The following is a 12,686-nucleotide window of genomic DNA, read 5'->3' as shown; positions in this document are numbered from 1 at the left end:
ATAGTAGTAGAGATTCTGCGCTGTTTGGCTATCAGCTGTGCAAATTGCAGAAAAACGTCACCATTTACCTGGCCTCCGGCTAAGCAGGAGAGGTTCTGCACTGTTCAGCCAGGAGCCGTACAAATTGCAGAAAACTTCACTATTTACCTGGCTGCTGTCTAAATAGAGAGTTTTTGGATCCCTCCCCCGCCCCCCCCACCCCCACCCCCAAAGCCGAGGATGTAAATATCCTGTCCAAAGGGGATCCCTTCTGATTTTCAAATTTGTTACCCCCTCAACTCGGGGGTTGTTAGCTCATCAATGGCTTGTGACAGCAATTGCAATCACAAATGATAAACACATTTCTTTCTGAATTGGAAAGGGGAGTGAGGAAACATCTTTCATGGACTCTCCTATTTGCATTTCAGAAACAATAGCAAAAGTCCTTTCACTAGTCTAAAGTAATTTCCAACACTTGAAAAGGGTTTTGCACATAATGATAAGTACTTTATGTGACCACAAATCTTGTGATTTTCTGAGATCATGCTCTTAGTGCTATACCTGGAAACAGAATGCCACTCCATTAGACCATGGGCCAAAACTTAGGGTAGATGTACAAAGCCATTTTGCATTTCTTAACGGTCCGAATCGCTATTTTGGCCTTTAAGAAATGAAAAATTGGCTTTTCAGATATAAAAGCCCTTCTTCCTCGCAATAGGAAATCACAAATAGGGATTACCTGTCTGCGATTCCTATTCAGATGTACAAAGAATTTCCTAAATGCGCATTGGACATTTAGGAAATGCAATTATCATCAACTTCAAGTTTATGGTAACAGAGTGCAATTTAAAAAAAGCACCCCAAAATGTTTTTTTAAAGGGCAATAGAGCACACACATGCCCCTTGGGCTTATGTGTACTCTTCATGTGCACCACTATTTTTGGGTGCATTTTGGGGGACCTTTGTCCATAGCAATCCTTGGTTTTGCATTTCCTAAATAGTGATTTCCTAATAGGAAATCGCTTTTTGAGAACTGTAAAACTGGCCCATTGTCACAAATAGCATGGTATTTCTTATTTGCAATTTGCTAATAGCAATTCCTACTTTGTAAGGATTGCTATTAGGAAATCGGTATCTTGGTATATAGCATTCTGCAATTCCTAAATAGTGATTTCCATGAAGTCGCTACTTAGAAAATGCAAAAATTGCAACAACGAACATTTGGCCCATAATGACTTAGAAGGGCCTTTATGAAGGTGCCTCATGCTCCACAAAGGCTCCTACTCCTTTACACTTACCTGCACATGTGACTAATATTAAAGATGATTATACCCTATGCAAGATTAGTTAAAGCTGTTTACTCTTCTAAAGGTTTATACTTGCTCTTACTCACAAAGACATGGGAATGTACAAGGGCCAGATATAGGATTACCAAAAGGTTCCGAACATCTCTTTGTCTGCAGCAAATCAGTGCATTCTGGAATTATTAATAATGGTTCGGTGGAATTGAACATTTCAGACTAAAACACCTGAAAACAATGATTTGTAAAAGCAAAAACCAGAAATGGAAAAGTTGTATCCCAGTAAAATAGAGGCATCTAATATTTAGAGTGATTTAATCAAAATAGAAACAATTACATAGGGCCCCTTATGAAGTGACCAACACAGTGTAATTGAGAGGCTTCATTCCAATTTCATGACAGAAGTATGAAAATCTGTAAGCGTGATTTAGAGTTTCGAGAGTGGAGTTAACTCCATCAGGAGGACAGCGAACAATACCATCAACATGCTGAGGGACATTCACCCACCAAATTTAGAGTTGCCCTCTGGCCCTGTGGACATTTCTCTACATTGGCAGAAACTCCTGTCATGATAATTTCTGGCTATGCAAGAAACACTTAAAGGTCAGGACAGTGGGGCATGATGTCCAGCTCGCTAACTTCTATTAATTTTTTGTTTTCCACAAACAAACTCCCAAAGCAGGAGTTTGGTTCTGAAAAACAAAATACCTAATGGTCCTGCATGTTGGGAGTTTTCTCCCAGAGTGAAGGGGTCATTATTTTTTTATGTCCTTTACAGCCAGGTTTTACTCTAAATAGGGAGGGTCGCTGGTTCTTAACCTGTGGTTCTGAGACCTGTGGGGGTGTGCAGAGCCCACTCAGAGGGTCCCCGACTGCCTAGAAAAATAAATAATAGTAACAGATTATTAAAGTATATAAGAAACAACATGCAAAATTGAACATTTTAAAACATTCTTTAAATGTGAAGGAATTTGAATTGGAGGCTAACATTTAGGTTGGAATCCTCAGATTGATTTGTGAATCAGTGCATCAAAGAGAAATAAATGTGGTCAATAAGTGGCCTCTCATGAATTTAGAAAAACTCCACCCTTCCATTAAGATTTTGATTTTAACATTTTTTTTTTTTAATTAAATAAAATATCTCATCATGTGTGCATTTGTTTGATAAATTCATGTTTCTGTTTATTTTGTGCTTAGGTCACAGTCCCGACTTCCAGTAATGACTCAGTAGGGGTCCTCAGATTCAAATAATGATTCAGTGGAGGTCACTGGGTTTAAGTAATGATTAAATGGTGGTCCACGTTAGTCACAAGGTTAAGAATCACTGGGGTAGGTGATATAAAGTCCCCCCTTCGATGGCCCCTACATTGTCAGGCCACCAGAGGACATATTCTCTCGAGAAGCCACAATCAAATAAATGAAACTATAATTACTGGAACTGAAGGTCATTAGAATATAAATGAATCTTTCCCAGTAAATCAGAGAAAGACACATAGGCATTGAAGACACAGAAAAAACAACAAATCACAGAGATTTTTATTCATTGACATTATTGCAAATTGTGCAAGAAATGAGACACCTAAATAAACAGAGACATTTTGTTATCTCCATTCTTGTGACCTAGACATCAATCATTTCACAGTTCCCCTTAAATACTCATTTTCCAGACAGGTGATATGGATGCACTATTGAGGTTTCAGAACTGATCTGGAGTGTTTCTCTTTCAAATATTATTTTCTGGCTGTCACTTAGACAAAGCCTTTGTACTAGGTGATGGCTTTCACAGCTGTAGCAATAGTGCTGGCTCCAAGCAGAAGCATCCAGACAAGGTAACAATGAAGCATGAGATCGCATCACCTGACCGTCATCAGCCTTTCTGAATAGTCATCAGACACAGACAAAAAGTCAGCCATTCTTAGAAATGTTTAAACCTTTAATAAGGGAAACATATGACCTATCCCTTACGTCTACCATCTACCCTTTGGAATTTCTCTTCTACCATCTACCGTATGTAGTTACTCAGGAAACACTAATTAGCAGACCTTTGCTAAAAAGGACCTCACACAATTCCTTTGGTTAGCCTTTTGTCCATGCATCTTCACCTCATTTGTGGGTCTTCACCCTTTATCCACAGGGATTGAGTCAATACATAGCCACTGTTTAAGGAAGCTGTATCTACTCTCATGTCATGTCATACAAAATGCATTCCACTGGTCCATGCACTAAGACTTTCATCACACAAGCAGTCTCACTGCTATGCACGTAGGGGCAGACATACAAAGGATCTGTGTTGCCCTTGCATCACGCAAGGCAACACAAGTCCTTAAATGGGATTTACTAAGCCATGCAAAGCCACATTGCGTGGCTCTGCATGGCTCAGTAAAACCAGAGTAATACAAGGCGGTCCGTGGATGGAGCATGGGCATTCCCATGCATCCAGTCATGGTTTTTAACCCAATCCCAGATTTACTAAGGTGAGAAAACCTGGGATTGCATCAAGATGGTATGCCTTCCCAAGTGAGGCACAATGAGGAGAAACATATGTATTGCTCCTCGTTACTTCCTCATCTATTCATACTGCATTCTGCAGCACACACAGAAAGAGGGAAATGCTTCAAAGGATTATTTTTGTGAAAGAAGGTGCCCTTTCCTGCATAAAAACAATCCTAATGGAGGCACCCTTGTGTCGTGACGCAGAGGTCCCTGCATTGGCGCGCAGGGGTCCCTGTATGGGTGCATTGGTGCTAGGCAGCCCACAGTGCATTAGCACTGGGAGGGGACAGAACTGCATCATATCTTACTAGATATGGCACATTTCTGCTCTCTGCTTGTCATGCAATGCAGCGTAGCAAGCAGTTGTGCTGCCTTGTGTTGCTTAACATTTTAGTCAATTTGCCCCTTGCTACATACCCACCTCACATATGCACACATGGAATGTCAGCACAAAGACCTGGGGGTCATAGCATCTCTCTCTCTTGGCCATGTGAGGCAGTCTATCTGGAGCCTCCAACTCCCTCTCTTCTGTTCATCAGAGCCTTCTTATGCTCTTGAGCTTCCATTTGCTAATTGCCATGTCCCTTTGGCCCCTTTGGCCCCTTTGTTCGACGTTTACTATTTTTCCTGACTTTAGCGAGGGATATCTTAATACTTGATGCCTAGATTCACGTAGGTGTCCTCCTGATCCTGGTCTTCTTCCTTTATTTCTTGGTCCTTTTGTGCCTTTAGGAACTGGGCCTGCTCCTTGTCCTGTTCCAAGTCCTCCTTTTCTGGGTTGTTTTCGTTCTTATGATCCTCATCCTGGCCCTGGTCTGACTAGTTCTGGTCACCCTGGTTTCCTGAATCTGGGAGTCTGGTAGTAGTCTTTCCCGACCCTGGTCTTCCTGGCCCTGCTCGGAGCTAATCCTTGCTTTAGCCATTCCTGGGCCTCCTGATCCTGGTACTACTGATCCTCGTTCTGATCCTGCTGGTTTGCTGTGTCCTTATACACTTAGGACCAGATGCACAAAGCCATTTTGCAGTTCTTAATGGTCCGAATCGCTACTTCGGGCCGTTAAGAAATGCAAAATGAGCTTTTCAGATGTACAAAGCACTTTAGGGAATCACAAATTGAGATTTCTATCCAGTATAAATTGCAAATTGCATTCCTCTGAATAGTGATTATCTATTTGTTATTCCTATTTAGATGTACAGAGCATTTCCTAAATGCAAATTGGGCATTTAGGAAATGCAATTACCATCGACTTCAAGTTGATGGTAAACATGTGCAATTTTTAAAAAAGAACCCCAAGATGCTTTTTTGAAGTACAATAGAGCACACATGCCCCTTGCGTATATGTGTGCTCTATATGTGCACCACTATTTTTTGGGTTAATTTTGGGGGGCCTTTTGCCCATAGCCATCCTTGGTTTTACATCTGAATACATCTGGCCCTTAGTCCCTTTCTCCTTGGGCTGGAATGCCTAATCGTCCTGGTTTGGGTCATCCTGATTTCTCCCTGCCCTGGTTTGTGTAGGGCACCTGGTACAACCTCTGCTGCTCCTGGTCCTCCTGCACTGCTCCTGGTCATTTTGGACCAAGTCTGGCCTCATTGATTCTCATGACTCTGGTTGTCCTCGTTCCCTGGTCCTTCCCATCCTGGTCTTAATACCCCCACCTCCTAGTTATTCTGCATCACTTTCTGACCTCTTTGGTCCTCCTATCTCTGCTCCTGGTCCTCTTATTCTGACCTTCTTGCCCACCTAATCCTCCTCCACCTGGTCCCTGGTATTGATGGCCCTAGCCTACCTACTCCTGACCTGACTAGTTATCTGGGTATTCCTTCAGCATTTCAAGATCCTGTTGTCCATGGTCCTCCTGCTCACTGTCAGCTTGGACTAAATTATCCACTTTCTCCTGATCCTCTTTTTCAGGTCATGCTCCTCCTTTTCCTCGTCATCCTGGTCCTGCTTCTCCTGGTATGCCAGCTCCTCATACTCTGGGTCTATGTAAACTGAGCTTCCTTTCTCCCTTAGTTGTGGTTCCACTGGTTCTCATTGCCCTTGTCCTCTAAGCTCCTGTCCTGTTGGCTCTGGATGCCTGGCCATCACCTCTTTATTCTTCAGGTTCTGTTCTCCTAGTCTTCCCCACTCTCAGTTGGGTTTGCCTAGCAATTGTCTTTCTATTGCTGGTCTTACAGGCCATGTTCTCTTCCTGGTTTTATGCCCACTAGACGAGATCCTTTAGTTTTTGATCCTCCTCGTTTGGGTCGTTGTATGACTAATCTTCTTGGTTATGCTCTGCCTGGCCATCCTGGTCCTCTCACGCTCACTTCTCCTATCTCTTTAATTTCATTCCTGATCCTCGTGACACTCGTCCATTTAACCTGGTCCTTCTGATCCTTCTGATCCCTCTCACCCTGCTCATCTAATCCCTAGTACACCAGTTCCTGGTCCTGCTGGTCCCCTCTATCTACCTGGCCTCTTGTTCTCGTGTTGCTACACATACTCATCATGGTCCTCCTTTATCTGGTCCTCCTACACCTGGCCATCCTGTTGCTCATCTTCCTGTCAATTCAGTTCCTAGCTCTGTGGCCTGGGCCTCCAGGTTGTGATCATCCTGCTCCTCCTGGTCCTGATCCCCTTTGCCTCGGTCTTCCAGGTCTCCATAGTCGTTTGTTTCCTAGTCTTCTTAGAACCCTTCCATCTGACTGGGTGTCAGTGTCCCTGGTCTCAGCTACCTAGCACTCCTGGTCAAGGTTGTGCTATTCTTGCTTTTCATAGTTGTTGCCTTTCTCAAGATTGTGCCCATTATCCCTGATCCTCTTAGTCCTTTTCCTTATAGTTTGGGATCTCCTTAACCTACTTCTCCTGGACTTGACCTACCTGCTAGCTTAGTCTTGGTCTCCTTGGTCATGATCGTCCTGATCCTTCTTGTCTTATAGTGCTTGTTATCATAAATTTTGCCTTTTACCCATCATGGTCCTTCCTGATTCCAACATTTGTGGCCCATCTGGCCCTGTTCCTTTGTGGTCCTTTCGGTCCTCGTCACCTTGTCCTAGTTCTCCTAACTGTCAACCTCCTAGCCCTGGTACTGCAGGTTCTTGTCCATCTTGCTTCTTGTGTCCTGGCACTCATAGTCTTTGTCCTCCTGGTTTGTGTTGTCCTTGTTCTCCTGGATTTGTTCCTTGTTCATTTAGTTCAACTGGTATTACAGCCATTATCTAGGACCCCTTGATCCTCTTTCTCTGTGTTTGGGTCCCCCTGAACCTGATCATTTTGGTCCTGGTCATCCTGCCCACCACTGTCCATTTAACTTGGTCTTCCAGATGCTGGTTGGCCTTCTTACCTCAGATCCTCCTCACCCTGTTCCTGCTATTGGTAATGATTGCTCTGTCCCACTTGGTAAACCAAGCCCTGGTCCCCTAGTTCTGATCTTCATAATCCTCTTAGCCCTGTTTCCAGTCCTCCTGATCATGATCCTTTTAGTTTACCTAGTCCACTTAATCTGGTTTTCTGGGTGCCCGTGGCACTGCCCCCTTGGTCTTCCTAATATCTGTTCTGCATATCAATATCATGGACATACTGGCCATTGCCCTTAAGGTCCTGATCTTCATAGTCCTTTTCAATCTGGTACAGATCCTCTTGGCTCTCGTCCTCCTGCTCCTTGTCCACTTGGCTCTGCAAAAGCTTGTCCTGTCACAGATCATCCTAGCCTTTCCTAGAACCGCCTGGGCCTGTATTTTCTGGTCGTGGTTTGACTGGTCATTACTCCTTCTCCTAGTCGTTTGGATTCTGGGTCTCTTGTTTCACAGTCTCATAGTCCTGCACCCTTTCATCCTCCTCACTCTAATTATCGTCCATCAGTTCTTCTGGTCCTTCTTCCCTGGTTTATCTAGTCCCTTGTTTTCCTGTACCTAATTCTTTTGTTCCTGGTCACCTTGGTCCATGTAGTCCTGGTCTTAGTTCTCGTACTCTTTGTCTGGCCCTCATGTATCTGGTCTTCTGGTGCTAGTTCCACTGGCCTTGGTTTCCCTGGCCCTCCTATTCCCCAGTCCTCCAACACCATCCTACTCCTACTAGTCCTCCTGGTTTGCCTATTCTACCTTTCCCTTGTCCATCGGACAATAGGCTCATCTATCATGGTCCTCATAGTGTTGGTCCTATTAGGTCTGCTCTTCCTCATCCCTCTGACACTGGGCCTTCTAATACCTAGCTTGTGAGTCACCCTGGTTCATGTAGTTCTTGTTACCTGGGTTTAGAATCCCCCCGTGTTTGAAATTCCCGAACCTTCTAGTCTTCGTCCCGCTGGACGTAGCCTTCCTTTTTCTCTGTCATTCTAATCCAGGGTCTCCAAGTCCTGCCAGCCCTGGTAGGTAGTGTTCTTTCTGGTCCTGGTCCATTTGCTTCAGGCTCCATAGTTCTCCTAGATCTGATGTCTGTGGGCCTGGCCCTCTTGTCTCTGGTCCTACTCTCCACTGGTATTCCTGGTATTGCTCCTCTTTGGTTTGTCTACCTGGGTCTACTAATCCTGGCCATGGCTGTCCTTTCCCCTCTGGTTGGTGCACACAAGTCCTCATAGCCCTCCTTGTTGCTGAGGTCCAGGGCATTTAGGGTCTGATTTATACCTTTTTAGCGCAGCATTTAAGTTGTTTTTTTACGCAAAAGCAGCGCAAACTTACAAAATTAAATTATATTTTGTAAGTTTGCACTGCTTTTGCGTAAAAAAATAACGTAAATGCGGCGCTAAAAAAGTATAAATCAGGCCCTTTGTTCCTTCTACCTCTGATCCTTCTGTTCATTTAGGCCCTTGTCCATTGGGTTAAGATCCACGTATTCCAAATCCTCCTGGCCATCCTGATTCTTCTAACCCTTGCACGGTACACCTAGTGTTGTTATTGATTATCCTGTTCCTCGTCTATTTGTTTCTGGTCCCCTCTGTCACTGGTAACACTGGACCACATGGGTTAGGTCTCCATGGGCCATACTCCTCCTCCTACTGCTTCTTTCCCCAGGTCTTTCCACAAAGACTTTAGTTGGGTACAGCCTCCAAGCTTGTCATGCAGATTTTATGTTTTTTGGGGCTTCCAGATTTCTTTTTCTGGGACAGCAGTCAAGTACAGAAATGAGGGCCCAGTAGAAGCAGGACCTTATGCTGCTTAATATGTTAAAAATCAAAACTACCATTCCCAAGATACACTGTGCAGGTGACTAAAATGTCAGTGTGGCTGAAGGGACCATTCATGGCATTGGACTAATAACACATAATTTAGGTCCATCAAGTGTTAAGAAAGTGACATGACCATGTAATCAACAATACATATACTGTGTGCTTTAAGGTTACTAACATAAAGTGGAGCATCTAAATTGTATCACTGAAGGTACATTCACAGTAGAAAAAGAGTAGTTTATATATGTATGTGTTCTAATATTTTGTTTTTAACATGCTGAATTGTAGTACTCATGTGCATTTATATTAATGTATTCTGATTATGTAATATGGTGTAACTGCATATAATCATGTTTCATTTCCAATTCTTGTTTCCATTTATAGTTGTAAGATGCACTTTTAATCATGTATTATGAATGTGCATTAATACCTTATTAAGTTAGCATAACCAAAGGCCTAAACATTTGATCTCTTGTACCTCACTTTAACCTTCAACATGGAGTTATGCTTGTGTTGCAATATTCTTTCTTTGCCGGCGTATTTGTGAGAGTTTACAGTTAATGAAAGGTGCATTGTGTATTTGAGACAGTGAGGTACAGGAGGATACTTTGGCGAGGAGCACTAGCAAAGTGAGAAGAAAAGACTCCTGTTTGTTTACCAGACACCGAGAGACACTCAAGGTCGTCCTGATGTCCAATTCGTGGGATGTGAGGTTCGATGGGAGTTGCCAACTTCAACTGTGCAAGGAAGATAGAAAACTACTGGCTTCGATAACGTAGACTTCTCCAACGTTCTGTAGGTTTAATTGGTATTCACCTAGTTAGACAAGAGCAGAATCCTTTGAGATTTGAAGGGGTAGAGACCTCCCTACTCTTTATTCCTTTGTGCGGCTTTATGCCATACACCACGTCTCTATCACAACTTCTAATGAGGTTTCTGAGATGCTGACCCTTCCTTAAATTTCCTGAGACCTAATTAGGATTTTCCTTTAGCTTACTTTAGGGCATTTAGATTAACTTAGTTTCCCCAATGATTAGGCAAGAAGACAGCAACTTATAAACTGATCATCAGATTTTGTTTCTCATCTTTTGAATTGGTTCAATTGAAATTCTCATATGCCTTATACTTGTACGATTTAATCTCATTCGATGTTTCACCTTGCTTTTGGTGATTCTGTACTAATATAGAATGTTTCTGAGATTAATTTATATCAATCTGGCTTTACACTTGTAATAAATCTTTGTACTTCATTTTCGGTCTCCTGAATCTAATGTGTGACCAAATAGGTTACACATTTGATCGATTTGAAGGGTTTGTTCCATATTTTGTGTGATTAAAACACTTCTCTTTCTTTAAGAGAAAATATTGGGCCGGGAATTCACATATTGTGCATATTGTATGATAACTGGAGCTCTAAGTCTCTCCTTACCACATTACCTCCCCGAGATGCCTTAGACTGCTTGCCCTTAGTACCCAGAGAGTCAAGCATGGTGAGGGTGTACTTGGCTAATTTTGCAGCACCATAACAGGACGGACCCCAGGACTCCAGTGAACAATGGTCCAACCACCACAGTTGATGTCCAATAGTCCCACTGTGTCCTGTGGCCTCCTGAATGGGTTCTAACAATTGTCAGGAAGTGGTGTAGGGTCTCTAGGTTCCACTTCCAAGATTGTGCAGTAGAGCAGTAAGTTCAGTTTAAGCAAATCATTGCCTGTCCATAAGAATGATAGCTACCCATCTGGTGGGAATTGACTTTACCACTCTGGGCACCAGTTTACACACTGCATTTTGTGGTACTTATACTACAGTAGTACTACTCAAATGCTACAAAATACGATTCACAAACTTATGTGTGGAGGCCTACGCTACTCCTATCTTTTCTGTGCACAGCTTTCCGCACAAGTAAGCCTAGGTTTTAGTAGTAAATGTGGGCAGAATCATAGAGCGTAACTAGAAAATGGGGAGTACTTACTCTCAAATGGGTGGAGTTTAGGAAGGTGTTAGAAGGAGTTTAGGGAGGAACATGTAAACAGAAACACCCACCCACTAAGGAGTAAGCCCATTGCTATTCACAAACTACACTTCTATGTTACTGCAACTAAAAAGGTCTCAAAATAGCAGTAGATGTACTCGAGCTCAGCCGTTGAATCTATCGAGCACCACACATGCCCACTCACGTATATACTGCAACACACTCCCATAGATGGAGGTATAAAATAACAATAGGGAAAATATGAAAATATTGGTACAAAATGTATTTTACTGCTTTATGTTTTTCTTTTTCCTTTTTTCCTTTCATATAAACTTTTATTACAGCACACCTCGTAGTGCAAAGAGGGAGGGAGTTTTGACTGTGGGCTGCACCAGCCATCTATAGGTGAACACTTTACAACACAAACCAGGCACATTCAGGCTCACATGCAAGACTTTTACTCAAATACCAAACAACGTTTTTGGCCTTCACTATGTCAATGAATTTATTTATTGCCTTGCCTCTAATTTTGAAGAACAACTATTTGAGGAGGTGAGAGAGTCTTAACAATCAAATGATCAACATGTTTGGAACGTCCAGAGAAGAAGTCATTACCCCCTCATAAGTCCTTCTTGTCCCAGTCATAACCTACTGAGGGTGCCCCGCTCTCCACCATTCCTGTTTTCGTTCCTGTCCGGGACATGTAAAACATACACTTTATTCTGCACGGTCAATGATACTCATAGTACTTCTACGGCAAATGGTGCATGTTTCTGAAGCTTACTGCTGTTCTGCCAGCAGCTTTTCGTGTGCTCCGCCCGCAGCCACGCTCCTCGCTCATGTACATGGCTGGGGAGGGGAGCTTCTTGTGCGGGCTGCTGGTGTGCCGTTTAGATGCTGGGCGACTCAGCAGGTGATATTAATTTTGCATAGTTCACCACAGGGAAGGCAGCACACCGTGTCTTCAGCAACAAAAGCTTGTGAAGTTCGAGATTTGGTTGCTTAGATACGGTTATAAATAGGAAGTGGCGTTTAGCACTTCTTCCTGATTATTGCAGTTACTGCCACAGGGTTTTCCAATGGAAATGGACTCACAGGAAGGGTCTTCCGAGCCTGCTGGGTAAAGTGGCATGAAATATAAGGGATGTGCAGTCTTTGGAAGAGGATGATTTATTGCAAATGTCTAAACCAGACCTCCAGGCAATGATTAATCAAGAGGTTCAGGAGACATTAAATGATCCTGTAAGGGCTGAACTTATTACTAATAAAATACTTAGGGGGTCATTACAACCCTGGCGGACAGTGTTAAAGCGGCGGGAAGACCGCCAACAGGCCGGCGGTAAAAAAAATTGGAATTACGACTGTGGTGGAAACCGCCAACAAAGACAGCCACTTTAGCACTCCGACCGCCACAGCGGTACAAACAAACAGCTTGGCGGTCACCGCCAACAGACAGGCGGAAGACAAAGTACCGCCCACAGTATCACAACGAGCCAATCCGCCACCTTTTCCGGGGCGTATTCACCGCGGATAAAACACAGCGGAAACAGGATTCCGAAGGGAAAACGCTCACCTCTACACACCCCACGAGGAACTAGAACACCATGGAGCTGGAACTCCAAATTCTCCCTGCGATAGTCTTCCTGCTCCTCTACCAGGAGCACGAATGCCGGCGGCGAAGACCACGGTGAGTACTGCACCTACTACACAGGGGAGGGGGAGGGAAAAAACAGGGAGACACACACGCAACACCCCCCACCCCCACCCTCACCCACTACAACACACACAC

This window comes from Pleurodeles waltl, chromosome 12, assembly GCF_031143425.1.
Source record: "Pleurodeles waltl isolate 20211129_DDA chromosome 12, aPleWal1.hap1.20221129, whole genome shotgun sequence".
In the NCBI taxonomy this organism is placed as follows: Eukaryota; Metazoa; Chordata; class Amphibia; order Caudata; family Salamandridae; genus Pleurodeles; species Pleurodeles waltl.
Note: the sequence above shows the minus strand (reverse complement) of the source record.